We start from the raw sequence: 15,816 nt of genomic DNA, 5'->3' as shown, positions 1-15,816 counted from the left end.
AAGCATTTCCATTTGTACTGTAGTAGGCCTACTGTATAGCTATTACACACACGCAAATCAAAGTCAGAAAGAGCTTTATTGTCAAGTGTGTTTGCACATAGAAGGAATTTGTTTTAGTGTCACAAGCTTCCAGAACACAGAGACAACAACAACACACAGATAATAAAAAATAAGGTGTGAACAGATAATTAAAAATTTGATAAAAATAAAGAAAAAACTGTAATTTTGTGAAATAGCCTATCATTGCAATTTAACGTAACAGTTTTATATTTTAATATACTTTAAAATATCATTGATTCCTGTAAAGCCATGCTAAATTTTCAGCATCATTATGACCCTTCAGAAATTATTAAATTATGCTGATTTATTATCAGTGTTGGAAACAGTTGTGCTGTTTAATATTTTTCGGGACCTGTGATATTATTTAAGGATTCTTTGATAAATAAAAAGTATAAATAACAGTATTTATTCAAAATATATTTTTGTGTGTGTGTGTGTTAAATATACACTACTGTTTGGTCAGGACATTTCTTTTTTTTTTTTTTTTAAGAAACTTTTAGAATACTTTCATTCAGCAAGGATTAAGGTGTTAAATGGATAAAAAGTGATACTGTTAGAATATTGTCAAAATTTCTATTTTGAATAACTTCTGTTGTTTTTAACTTTTTATTTTATTTATGGAACAAAGGTTCCAAAAATATTAAGCAGCACAACAGTTGATAAATATTATCAACACTGATAATAACTCAGCATATTAGAATGATGTTCTGAGTAATGATGCTGAAAATACAGTGCTGCGTCACAGAAGTAAATTAATAAAAATGATATTTAAAGTATAATAAGAAAGGAAACCAATATTAGAAATTGCAATAATATTTCACAATATTACTATTTTTGTGTATTTTTGGTCAACTAAATACAACTTTGATGAGCATATGAGACTCCATTAAAAAACATTACAAATCTAAACGATATATACCCGTTTATATATATACTGTATATATATATATATATATATATATATATATATATATATATATATATATGTATGTATGTATACACACAATATATTTCACCTATATCATCAAGCATCTTTAAAACCTAAAAACGTAAATTTCTGTTTTCTTAAGATTTTTTGTATGTTCTGTACATTATTCTTTCTCTTTTCTGCATTTCACATCTGCTGTAGTTTATTTCTAATAAATCTGACATTGTATACTATGTATTGTTGGCTCTGTGACACATTGTTTATTTTCCTATATTCTTCCATGCTGATGACCGTGCAGCAGAGTTGGAGTGGACCTCTTGTTGTTCATACTTCTCCAGGCACTATGAACCATCTGACTAGTAAGAAAAAACTCAAACATTTAGAAGTTTATCAGATATTAAAAATATATGTCAAATAAATATCAAATATTTTTTGAGTCCTGTATGTCTTACAAGGCCATCCTGTTTAACACTGCACTGAGGACACTACAACCAGAGAGGTACAACATAATTCAAAATGAGACACAGATGATAATAAAAAAGTGCTTTGAAATGAAAATTAATACTGGTAAGACAGAACCGAGTACTGTGACTGTGCCTCACTTCAAAGTGAAACAGTCTGTAATGGTCATCTGCCGTGCCAGATCGATGGTGAAGGTGGGAATTATAAGTAAGATTTTCTAAACATTAAATGTAGTAAAGTGTTTGTTCAAGTACTGTAGACTTTGTTGCTTGTGGAAACCTCACACAAGCCTGAAATGTGCTTTAAACTTAAAATCTTATTTGCACTCTTGAAAACTGTTCACCAAAGACTAAATTTCAGTCCAGCAGAATTTTCTGCACACTTCACCACCAAGATCAAAATGAGCATTGTGAATGTAAAAGCTTTACATTACATTTATAACCACCATTGTTAATATTTGAATTATATTGAATTATATTATGCCTTGATAGTGGACAATACCGGAGTTTTTGACCAAACATATTTAGTGTTCAGATCGTGCTATACGTGGAGAATAATGCACATTAAAAAAAAAAAAAGGGCATTTTATCAGTTTTTTTGCAAATGAACTTTTCACACTTGCCATACTCCAACAGGGTGAAAGCACTGACCAAACAAAACAAAATTGGTGGCAGTGTGAAATGACCATAATGCTGTTTGTTAGGTGTGAGATTCATTAAACCCGGTTTGCTATAATACATCTATTCAGAAGTGCACCAGTGTGAATCATAATTTCCCCCACATTTGCTGTATATCCATGAAGTCATATCTATTGCCGCGTTTCCACCGAAATTACCCGGGAACACTTGTATCAGGAACTTTTTTCCCCAGGAACTATTTTCCCCCACAGACCTGTTGCTTTCAGCGTTTCAACAGCGGTCTAAAGTACCGTGAAGATTAGGCAAATAGTCTGGTGACGTAAGCCTGCGCGTGTTTCTCAATACAGAGTACGCAAATTTCGGACTTGCATCCTCGGTAGTTCGGACTTTGCGAGTTCGACTCAGGAGTGTGATCTCCCGCGGATGAAACGACGCAAGTCCGGTAATTCTGCAAACAACAGCGTACTTAACATCAGTCAGCTCGCCTTGGCTACTGCAGTTTTCCTCACTGTATATTTACAATAAGACGAAATAGGCTATGATATCAAAAACCACTGCCTCCTTTCGTTTTTATTTAAACATAATAATAGCCGCAGAAATGTACTTTGTTCAGGGAAATGTGTATATATACAGCCTACAATACAATGAAATGAAATATTATATCAATTTCCTTTTTATTTTCATTTTAAAGGGTTAGTTCAGCTAAAAATGAAAATGATGTCATTAATGACTCACCCTCATGTCGTTCCAAACACGTAAGACCTCTGTTCATCTTCAGAACACAGTTTAAGATATTTTAGATTTAGTCCAAGAGCTTTCTGTCTCTCCATTGAAAATGTATGTACGGTATACTGTCCACGTCCAGAAAGGTAATAAAAACATAATCAAAGTAGTCCATGTGACATCAGAGGGTCCGTTAGAATTTGTTGAAGCATCGAAAATACATTTTGGTCCAAAAATAACAAAAATGATGACTTTATTCAGGATTGTCTTCTCTTCCGGGTCTGTTGTGAACGCGACTGCTGTGACTGTTGACGTAGGACGCTGCTGACGTCTTTTCTGGTGCGCCCAATAACAAAGAAAACACATCAGCAGCGTCGTACGTCAACTGTCACAGCAGTCAGTCGCACAATTGAATGAAGACCACAGATTACCTGTTAGATTTACACAAAACTGATTATATTTTAAGTTTAACCACTAAAGAGACATCAGAGCCAGTGGCACATATCAGAAGGACTAGCCGAGTTGAGACTGCTCTTGGCGGATACATGAGCAATGAGATCCCACTGATCACGTGGAGCTGACCGTCTCCAAAATCGGCAAAACAGATTTTTAAATAGGCGCTGTCTTTATAAATAAACCACAGATTTGAGTTTTCAACAACTACAGGTCCTTCTCAAAAAATTAGCATATTGTGTAAAAGTTCATTATTTTCCATAATGTAATGATAAAAATTAAACTTTCATATATTTTAGATTCATTGCACACCAACTGAAATATTTCAGGTCTTTTATTGTTTTAATACTGATGATTTTGGCATACAGCTCATGAAAACCCAAAATTCCTATCTCAGAAAATTAGCATATTTCATCCGACCAATAAAAGAAAAGTGTTTTTAATACAAAAAAGTCAACCTTCAAATTATTATGTTCAGTTATGCACTCAATACTTAGTCGGGAATCCTTTTGGCAGAAATGACTGCTTCAATGCGGCGTGGCATGGAGGCCAATCAGCCTGTGGCACTGCTGAGGTGTTATGGAGGCCCAGGATGCTTCGATAGCGGCCTTAAGCTCATCCAGAGTGCTTGGGTCTTGCGTCTCTCAACTTTTCTCTTCACAATATCCCACAGATTCTCTATGGGGTTCAGGTCAGGAGAGTTGGCAGGCCAATTGAGCACAGTAATACCATGGTCAGTAAACCATTTACCAGTGGTTTTGGCACTGTGAGCAGGTGCCAGGTCGTGCTGAAAAACTAAATCTTTATCTCCATAAAGCTTTTCAGCAGATGGAAGCATGAAGTGCTCCAAAATCTCCTGATAGCTAGCTGCATTGACCCTGCCCTTGATAAAACACAGTGGACCAACACCAGCAGCTGACATGGCACCCCAGACCATCACTGACTGTGGGTACTTTGACTTGAGACACTGGACTTCAGGCATTTTGGCATTTTTCCTTCTCCCCAGTCTTCCTACAGACTCTGGCACCTTTGATTTCCGAATGACATGCAAAATTTGCTTTCATCCGAAAAAAGTACTTTGGACCACTGAGCAACAGTCCAGTGCTGCTTCTCTGTAGCCCAGGTCAGGCGCTTCTGCCGCTGTTTTCTGGTTCAAAAGCACACGCCTGTGCACGGTGGCTCTGGATGTTTCTACTCCAGACTCAGTCCACTGCTTCCGCAGGTCCCCCCAAGGTCTGGAATCGGTCCTTCTCCACAATCTTCCTCAGGGTCCGGTCACCTCTTCTCGTTGTGCAGCGTTTTTTTGCCACACTTTTTTTTCCTTCCCACAGACTTCCCACTGAGGTGCCTTGATACAGCACTCTGGGAACAGCCTATTCGTTCAGAAATTTCTTTCTGTGTCTTACCCTCTCGCTTGAGGGTTGTCAATGATGGCCTTCTGGACAGCAGTCAGGTCGGCAGTCTTACCCATGATTGCGGTTTTTGAGTAATGAACCAGGCTGAGAGTTTTTAAAAGCCTCAGGAATCTTTTTGCATGTGTTTAGAGTTAATTAGTTGATTCAGGTGATTAGGTCAATAGCTCGTTTAGAGAACCTTTTCATGATATGCTAATTTTTTGAGATAGGAATTTTGGGTTTTCATGAGCTGTATGCCAAAATCATCAGTATTAAACCAATAAAAGACCTGAAATATTTCAGTTGGTGTGCAGTGAATCTAAAATATATGAAAGTTTAATTTTTATCATTATATTATGGAAAATAATGAACTTTTTCACAATATGCTAATTTTTTGAGAAGGACCTGTACATTCTCGCCTGAAATACTTTTAAAACTACATTTCATGATACAATAACAGTAATATTTTGAAAATTATCCGAATAAATGGTGGTTGAAATCACAATGCTGCGTGAACTCAACCAATCAGCATGTTTAGCGCTCAAGTCCCGCCCCCGAAAGTTCCGGACCTTTGAAAAAGTACTACCTCGTGAGCAGGGACTTTCTGAGGGGCATTTTTCTACCCGAACTTTATTTAGATCCTGGTTCCTGCTGTGGAAACACACCGAGTACCAGCCCGAAGTCCCTAGTTCCTGGGTAAAGTTCCAGCGGTGGAAACGTGGCTTATGTCATAGTATTCTTTCAGTGGTTAAGAGCCAATATTTTTTTATGACGGACACAAGTTTCAGAGGCATTGTGTAAACGTGATTGACACAACATGAGGTCGTATTTATTTTTTAATGTGTGAAAATATCTGACTATAGTGTGCAGTGACCTTAAAGGTTAAGGGTACAAACATTTGACCAGAATCATGTCAAGTAACAACTGACTAATCCAAATGTTTTTTATCTTCTTTGTTGTTTTGTTTTGTTTTGTTTTGCAGATGCTGTCATGAAAAGGCAACTGCTGGACACCTGGGACAGGCCATCAATTCCAAGTTGGCGGAACTGAGGTTTCAACTGAAGAAAAAGGAGACCTGTTAGAGTTTAGAGTTGTCTAATAGAGAGGGTGAAGGAAGAAGATCCAAACCCTGCCCCTGGTTCCTTCAAGATTTTTTATGGATTTATATACAGGTCCTTCTCAAAAAATTAGCATATTGTGAAAAAGTTCATTATTTTCCATAATGTAATGATAAAAAATTTAAACTTTCATATATTTTAGATTCATTGCACACCAACTGAAATATTTCAGGTCTTTTATTGTTTTTTATACTGATGATTTTGGCATACAGCTCATGAAAACCCAAAATTCCTATCTCAAAAAATTAGCATATCATGAAAAGGTTCTCTAAACGAGCTATTAACGTAATCATCTGAATCAACTAATTACCTCTAAACACCTGCAAAAGATTCCTGAGGCTTTTAAAAACTCCCAGCCTGGTTCATTACTCAAAACCGCAATCATGGGTAAGACTGCCGACCTGACTGCTGTCCAGACGGCCATCATTGACACCCTCAAGCGAGAGGGTAAGACACAGAAAGAAATTTCTGAACGAATAGGCTGTTCCCAGAGTGATGTATCAAGGCACCTCAGTGGGAAGTCTGTGGGAAGGAAAAAGTGTGGCAAAAAACGCTGCACAACGAGAAGAGGTGACCGGACCCTGAGGAAGATTGTGGAGAAGGACCGATTCCAGACCTTGGGGGACCTGCGGAAGCAGTGGACTGAGTCTGGAGTAGAAACATCCAGAGCCACCGTGCACAGGCGTGTGCTTTTGAACCAGAAACAGCGGCAGAAGCGCCTGACCTGGGCTACAGAGAAGCAGCACTGGACTGTTGCTCAGTGGTCCAAAGTACTTTTTTCGGATGAAAGCACATTTTGCATGTCATTCGGAAATCAAGGTGCTAGAGTCTGGAGGAAGACTGGGGAGAAGGAAATGCCAAAATGCCTGAAGCCAAGTGTCAAGTACCCACAGTCAGTGATGGTCTGGGGTGCCATGTCAGCTGCTGGTGTTGGTCCACTGTGTTTTATCAAGGGCAGGGTCAATGCAGCTAGATATCAGGAGATTTTGGAGCACTTCATGCTTCCATCTGCTGAAAAGCTTTATGGAGATGAAGATTTCGTTTTTCAGCACGACCTGGCACCTGCTCACAGTGCCAAAACCACTGGTAAATGGTTTACTGACCATGGTATTACTGTGCTCAATTGGCCTGCCAACTCTCCTGACCTGAACCCCATAGAGAATCTGTGGGATATTGAGAAGAGAAAGTTGAGAGACGCAAGACCCAACACTCTGGATGAGCTTAAGGCCGCTATCGAAGCATCCTGGGCCTCCATAACACCTCAGCAGTGCCACAGGCTGATTGCCTCCATGCCACGCCGCATTGAAGCAGTCATTTCTGCAAAAGGATTCTCGACCAAGTATTGAGTGCATAACTGAACATAATTATTTGAAGGTTGACTTTTTTTGTATTAAAAACACTTTTCTTTTATTGGTCGGATGAAATATGCTAATTTTTTGAGATAGGAATTTTGGGTTTTCATGAGCTGTATGCCAAAATCATCAGTATTAAAACAATAAAAGACCTGAAATATGAAAAATGAACTTTTTCACAATATGCTAATTTTTTGAGAAGGACCTGTAATGGTGTTTTTCGTAAAGTAAAGACAGTGGCAAAATTAACATGACACTACTTTGATGTTTTGTTCTACAAATTAAACCAAACACACACTCAATAAAAAAAAATTTTTTTTGATTTTGTTTGTGTTTGCAAGAAAAAATAATAGTATTGTTGTGTTGTTTTTTTTACTGCCTTTACTTTACGAAAAAACACCATTATATAAATCCATAAAATCTTGAAGGAATCAGGGACAGGGTTTGGATGTTCTTCTTTCACCCTCTCTATTAGACAACTCTAAATTTTTTTTTTTTTTTTTTTTTTTTAACAGACTTTATTTAATTAATAAAAAAATAAAAAAAACTTCTCTTCAAGAATTACTTTTCAGGTTTAGCATCATCCTTTAGTATTCATTATAGCAATTTCAGTAAAGTTGCTGGTTTGATTTATGTTTTAATTGTGCAGTTTATGTGCATTCTGTTCTTTTGTAAATGTCAATAAAATTCTTATTTTTCTATAGTAGGTGTTATGTCATCTGAATATACTGCTCATTTTTGCAAGTGAATTTATACTGTCACAGTTTTTTAAAGTTGCATTGTCATGGGGATTTGTACATTTTTCAGTCTCCAATTTCTGTTCAGTATTTGAATGTTTAAATTCATATATATATATATTTACATGTACTGAAATGTAATATGTTAACAAATATTAGAAATTAATACATAGACATATATTCCAAATGAATATAATTACATAGTCTGATATCTTAATGTATTTACATATATGGGTAATAAATATATGTAAATATTTACAATATAAAATATATTTACATATATATAAATGTGTTTAATATATGTGGAAAATATTAAAAAGCGGCCAAAATCAAATATTTAAATATGTTTTATAAAATATATGTAAATATATTTTAAAATATATTACAAAAATATATTTTCTTCTATTTAAATTTAAGATATTTTAATATATAAAAATGTATTTATTTTAAATATATTTCGATCTATGTGACTTCTGTATGGGAATCCAGAATCCTGACACATACAGGTTACATTTTCAATAACATATAACTCTTTAGCAAATTAAAAATGTGCTTTTTCCGGGTGTGGGTGGAAAGTCAAGCAAAGCAGCTGTGTCTGTGCGTTATTCCGATGGTAGCTCTTCCCATTGGCTTCTAATCTAAAACAACGAAATTAACATATTCATGTCATAAAACATATGTCTAAAATGTTTTCTTGCAATGAAACCACAGCAAAGTTCTGCATTAATACTGAAAAAGCATCCACTCAAATATTTTCTAACCTATTAATTTAATTTGTAAATGTCATTATCAAGTAAAATAAAATGCCATTTGAGGACTTAAAGCGAAAGTTCCCTAAACGTACGGAATGGCCGCTGAATGTTCCTGTGAACATCGGGAGGACTACACACTACACGTTCGGAGGATGTTCGTAAGAGCCCATTTAGAGGACGTTCTGGGGACCTTAAAATGGGAAAATCTGTTAATGTTGTGAAGCCTAGCCTATTTGTAAATGCAAATGTCATTCTCGATGTCTGACTGACTTTGACATTTCCATACCTAAAATACATATTTTACAGTCTCCATTATGCAGATTGATCATAAACAGCTAAAAACGCTTTCACTGGCCATCCTTCACAAAACTTAACATCTAGTGCAGTTTTATCATAGGTAGAATGCAAAATCTTTCAATACAAGCATTTCAGTCATATGTAATTTATGCAATATTTCAAACGTTTGATCCAACAGGAGAAAATCAACCCTCCGCAACAGTTTAAAATCAGCCCAATTCCATGCAAAAAAATAAATAAAAAATTGCAGATTTGGCATCAAACATGGGCTGCATTTAAAGTGATTTAAATAATCCCCATATTGATAGCAGCTTTCCTCATGCATGAAAATTATATTCAATATTAGAATGTTTGCAGGAGCAGGCCAGAAATTCAGCGGGAGCGGGATTAAGAAAACAGTATGGCTTTAATACAAAATGCATACAATGAATGGCGACTGTGGAAATCAAAAGCCGAATCCTGGACATTTTGGGCGATTTAAAAAGTCCAAAGAGAGGACATGTCTGGGGAAAAGAGGACTTATGGTCACCCTATCTTATGATATATACTGATAATTTTTTATGATCTTTGATGTTGTTGTTGTAGCTTGAAGACACATTTTGTTAATTAAATGTAACTTTTGGCACTCACGCATTTGCGCTTTTCATAGGGAACAATAATGGGTGACACAATCGTTTCCAAGGACTTTGCTACTTCTCTTGTCTCCTTTCGCTACTCTAAAAATTAGTTTTAAGAAGAAAAATGTACAATGTTCCCTCACCCTTCCTGATTTCTATCATGCACTACGAGGTCTTGTGTCTATTATTACAAGCAGAATCAAAGAAGGAAAAAAGGAAACAAGAACTTCTAAAAATGAAAATTCTATGATTATTTTCATCCCCTTAAGTTGTTATAAATCTGTATTAGTTTCTTTCTACTGTTCAAAATAAAATAAGATCTTTGAAGAAGATCTTAACGGTGTCCAGAAACTGTTTGATTACCAGGATTCTTAAAAATATCACAAGAAAGAAACTTGTGGGCAATTCCATGTAAAAGTCAACCTTATCGTGAAGTTGTTACCAAAAGAACAAAACCCTGTTTAAGTTGTACATTTAGGTCCACATTTTACTGCACTTATGTGCTTTCATAGAAATTTGAAGGAAATCACTGTTTATCCACTACCTACATGAGGGTTGCACATATAGTAAAATTAATATAGCCTTCAGTTTATATCTGCATCTGTCTTGGATGTAGACTGGTGAAGATGTATTTTAATGTGGATTCCAAACTTTAGCATTAAGCTATATTAATGTGCTATATTTTTGGCCCATGTTCAGGTGTTTGTTTGGAATATTAATGCGCATGCATGACAGTGAGATGCTCGCGGGATCACTTGCATTTTTTCCTGATAGTGAAACAACTTAAAATCATTTCAAAACTGATTTTATTCATGAAAGCTCATAATAACAACAAAAAGTTTTGCTTAAGTTTTTACTTTTGCATTATTTGTAAAATAATGAAAACAAACAGGATGTCCGTGAATATGGTTAGTCTAGCAAAACCATGGTTCATTTATGGATACCATGGTTTAACTACAGTAACCATGGGTTTTTGGTTTTATTTGTAGTAGAACCATGGTTAATTTTTGTAAGGGATATGCATGTTCATTGATGAAATATGGTTATTATGCTGTTAATTCTACGTGATTGAAGTTAAGCTGTCAAATATAAGAGATGAATCATGAATAAAGCTGTTGGTGTGAAGCAATTACTGGTGTTATTGAATATATAACAAAATAAAATTAAAATAAAATAAATAACAGTATAATTATGTACTTCATTTCAGAGATGGGCACTCAAGCATTTTTATAGACTTCAGACTTAACTCAGACTCGAGGAAAAGGACTCGTGAATATTTTAAAAGCAACTGAAGTTTTTTTATCCTTAAATACTTATATAACCGATATTCAAAAGGCGGACCTCATCCGGACCGCGAGCCATAACACAGCACCATTTTAAGTGAACAGCGCATCAAAACAGTGGAGCGGATCACATACAAAGCACTCAGGGTCGTGTATGGTAAATATCTTTAAGCACTATATCCTCTAGTATTTTTATCTTAAGCCAAACACTCTTTACGCAAGCCCTTTCAGCTCCATGCGCTTTCTCTCTCTCCGGATGTGCTCCAGTGCTAAATTATAAAATAATTTAATATAATCTAAATTATAGATTACTTTCGCTAAAACACAGCAGGAAACAACAGTGCTGCAAATACAGTTATCTTTCTTACTATCTATTTCTCTATCAACCTATGACTCTGACTGTTCAAATGCAATGCAAGTCATATGACAAGACATTTCTGATCTACATTTAGCATTACGGCGCGACTGTCGACCTCAGGAAGTTAATCTGTAGGCTAAGAACATTTAAAAAAATATATATATTCTAATTGGGAAAACTGTTGTTAGATGGCTAGGATAGAACCTAAACTTTTAAACTGCTAGTTAACTTTATTTTCTGCTCAAGATGTGAATGTTTTGATTATAGCCAGGGTTTAAAATGGGCCGGGGCCGTCTGGGCTGAGCCTCGGCACGTAGACTCCAGGGCTCGACACTAATGTTTCATTAACATAACGCCAGACAAGTAAGATAACATCAGTAACCAAAAATAACCACGTAAACACCAAAATGCAAGAATTAATCTGATTTTATTACATTTACACCGTGTCTACACCGAATGCGAGCCGCGCAACAAAATACAATAGATGCTGTTAAGCTGTCTACACTGGATGTGGTGCGGCACGACAAATTCCCGACAGTAAAATGTGCTGTGTTCTATTTATGATGTACAACAAGCACTCATGCTACTTCCAGCAACAGGATAAATGGATGAGGAAAAACTTATCAAGGTGGAGAAGAGACCTGAAATGTATGATCCTTCCTTTTACAAAGATATAAATCGGAAGGAAGCTTGTTGGAGGGACATTGCAAGAGTTTTTCAAGTTTCCGTTAAGTAGACGTATTTTCCATGTTTGCTGACATAAAATATCATAATAAAAGTAGGCTTATTAGTACACTATTAATATGTTGTAAAATTAATTACAACACAAAACGAGGACTGTAACTTTGTTAACGTAAAGTACAATAAATCCTGTCAGTTTCCTATATATCAGAGTAACTTAATCCGTTATTTCCAGTCATAGTGAAAGTGGGGAAGGGCGCTAGTTATAAATACTAATTGATCATGTTTGATAGGGTAATCACCATAGACTGTATAAAAACAGGTACACACTTTTCCTCATGATTTACAATCTATTACTACTTCAGATTTACACATGATGAGATTGTTACATAGTTCTCTAATTGATACACGAGGTAATAGTTGAATTTTAAATTTGTGCGTGCAATAAATACAAGGAATGTATGTAATTATATCTTTATTTTATATAAATATATATATTTACAAATTTACATGTAGAGTTCTGTACATAAGCATAAAAATCAATGTAACAATGCTATAAATAATGTGCAGATTTGTATGTGTACTACCTATATTATGTATAAAAGTAAATTTAAATAAAAGTAATAAAATGAAATAAAATTACAAATAAGTATAAAGTATAATAAAAGTAATAACAATCGTATACATATATTTCAGTAGTAGTCTTTACACAAAAATGACATAAATGTACAGGAAATGTAGATGTATATACTCTATGTATGTAAATATTTATATTACTGATGCCCTACTGTAATTGTGTGTGTGTGTGTACATATATATACACACACACACACACACAAAATATATATTATAGCACAAATGTTTTGTATTTTTATATTTTTATGTATAAATAAGAATTAATTTATTTAAAGGTGCTGTAAGTAAGATTTCGACTCTACTAAAGCATAAAAATACTGTAATATGTTTGCAGATATTTAAGAAACATGTTAAGTTAACATACTTGTTTATCTGAAAAACAATACTACAGTCAGTTATTCTCCTTAGAAAATGAGTGTGCCGGGCCAGAATGTCTGTCTCTGTTTTGTTTTGTGAACCCACTCACTGCCAATTTACCCAATTGAATTTCAGCATCCCAGGTTGCCAGTTGGCGGAAAACATAGTGTGTTTAATTTCATTCATTGTCAAGTGTGCTCGTTCCTCTTTGTGTCGTCAATCTGGCAACCTGTGTGTGCGTCAAGTCTGAGGAGGAGGGGCTGGGTGAAAAAAACCCTCTGCAATATTTTGAATTTGGACTGCAATACCTAGTTCAACCACTCGGTGTCAATCCTACATACAGCACCTTTAAATATGTTAATGCTAATAGTGGCAAAAGCAGGTAACGTTTTCTCTGTAATTCAGAAATAGGTTACATTTGAAATACATATTTTACTTGGTTAAGTTGTTAGAAATTAGTAAAAATTGTTAAATTGCTTTAACCATTAAATCATGCCTTCAACATATTATTTCAAACCGCCTTTACTTTAAACACTTGGAGAGTCACAACAATATAAAAAGTGTAGAATTCCAAACTAAAAATTAATATAAAATTAACAATATAAAAATTATTCAATGTTACCTATTTTACTGTTGTATATGTCTTTTTGTTCATAGGCAACGATCTGTCCGTGTACGTTATCTTTTTGGAATGTTCGCTTTGTCGTGTCCACTGTAGACAGACTCTAGCTGTTGCGGCGTGATAGTTTAAGTACATAACAAATCCCTATTTATGCCCTGATTATAGCAACAGTCAAACCAAAATTTATTAGGAAACCTTCAACATGTCTCACATTATCACAGTTTATTCCCTATAGTTTAGAAAATGGTAATAAAATATGACAGCAACTCAGATGTGGCAGAGTTAAACTGTGTCAGAACTTCTTTCAGATTACTTTGAAAGAAAAGTATGTAATGGAATACAATCAACCAAAAATTATATTTATGATATATAACCAAATATAAATATAACCAAATGTTATATTTATTTACACAATTACATGATACCAATTTAGGTCACCCAATAACCAAGCAATGCTTAATTTTGTTCTGTCCGTGGTGTAAAAAAAGTCCTATCCAAACTCATTATAGAAAATGCGAACCGACGGAGGATGTTGTTTTTGACAATTGATTTGGTGCTAAATACCTTACTTGCCACTTCTCTTGATCCATCTCGGGAAAACTGTGAGAACTTTTTACATTTTTTTCATAATAAAATATTGAATATTAAGGCTTTTATTAAGCCATCAATATATGATCCTCCATTGAGCTTTTCACCAACAGATTATTTAACTTGTTTTCATCCAATTTCCTCTGTACAGCTAGCAGATCTTGTTTTTAAGACTAAATCATCCAGCTGTGAGTCTGATGTCATCTCTCCTCATCTTTTTAAGGAAGTGTCTGCAACCCTGAGTCTGCCCGTAAAAGTTCTTTAGGAAATGGAGTTGTACCAGATAGTTTCAAACATGCTGTGGTTCACCCTCTGCTTAAGAAACCTCATCTTGACCCACTATCCTCAGTAACTTCAGACCTATGTTTTAAAGCCCTATTGGCAAGGGATTAGTATTATCTAGGGACCTTGTGTGAGTTTGAAATTACCCTCCCACATCTGAATTTCGTGTGGTGCATTCGCACGGGATAAGCGAAGCCTGTGATTTTACTCGAATTTACTGACTTTGAGAGTCATGTTTATGGTTTAGATGGATTAAAATAATAATAATAATATAGTTTCTTGTGCTTCATTTACATTTCACTGGGTTAAAATAACATGTCAAGCTTTATGCTTGATTTATTTGTAACACATTAACCTCAAAACATTTTCATCTTTTTTTCTGCAAATTGTATGGTGTAGCGATATGACAGCACCCAAAATACTATCAAACACTCCAACGCAGCTCCATTCTTCGCGAAAGATGGATAAAAAGGAGCACAGGAAACAAAAACCTCAATAAATGATATACAACCCGCCAAATCCAGGCCAAATCACAGAGATATTAATTGGCATGGGACTAATATTATCACAGGACCTCTGTGCTCGGCGAAATATGGTAGGTCTTTTGCGGGGGAATTTTGCGGGGAAATTACAGACATGGCCGATTCACACGGGATTAAGATCACAGACAACCTCCGCAATAATTACAAATGACTGGAGGTCACCAGGTAATACTAATCCCATGCGAATAGGGCTTAAGTGCCTTTTATTTAGCAGAGTGCTCCTGTAGCTAAAGTGGTAGAGCATTGCGTTACAAAGCGCAAGGTTGGGGGTTCGATTCCCCGGGAACACATGATAGGTAAAAATTGATAGCCTGAATGCATTGTAAGTCGCTTTGGATAAAAGCGTCTGCTAAATGCATACATTTAATTTTAATTTAATTTAATTTAATTTAATTTTTATTTCAAAGCTATTAGAAAGAGTTGTTTATCATCAGTTGAATTCCTATATCAGTATGTCCAATGTTTTAGATACTTTTCAATCGGGGTTTAGATTACTGCACAGCACAGAAACTGGACTGTTGAAAGTAAGCAATGACCTTTTGCAAGTTCTTGATACTGGTTCACATGCGGTTTGTATTTTGTTGGATTTAAGTGCGGCTTTCGATACAATTGATCAAAGTATTCTGTTACATCGGTTGGAAACGTTGGTGGGTATTCAGGGTGTCACTCTGCAGTGGTTGGCCTCTTATCTTAAAGACAGAACTTTCTCAGTGAGCATTGGGAAGTTTTCCTCTTCGTTGGCTCCTTTGTCATGTGGTGTGCCCCAAGGATCCATTTTAGGCCCTCTTCTTTTTACCCTTTACATGCTTCCCTTGGGTGCCATTTTTAATAAATTCATACCACTGCTATGCTGACGATACACAGTTCTATCTTCCAGCAAAAACTGACAGCAGTGATTCTTTGGATGTGCTGTACGACTGTTTTGAGGAGATAAAA

General features: G+C 35.4%; 1 long non-coding RNA gene across 1 annotated transcript; it reads left to right on the top strand.

Annotated features, from left to right (window-relative positions):
* Positions 1-1,250: 1,250 nt before the first annotated feature.
* On the top strand, positions 1,251-5,776 carry LOC122137215. Its single transcript, XR_006154701.1, has 3 exons — positions 1,251-1,347; positions 1,444-1,487; positions 5,641-5,776. It is a non-coding gene; the product is annotated as an uncharacterized LOC122137215 (long non-coding RNA).
* The last annotated feature ends 10,040 nt before the right edge of the window (positions 5,777-15,816 follow it).

The sequence above is a fragment of the Cyprinus carpio genome, chromosome B4 (assembly GCF_018340385.1).
Source record: "Cyprinus carpio isolate SPL01 chromosome B4, ASM1834038v1, whole genome shotgun sequence".
Lineage (NCBI taxonomy): Eukaryota > Metazoa > Chordata > Actinopteri > Cypriniformes > Cyprinidae > Cyprinus > Cyprinus carpio.
The sequence above is the reverse complement of the archived record's forward strand: the minus strand, read 5'-3'. Positions and strand labels throughout refer to the sequence as shown.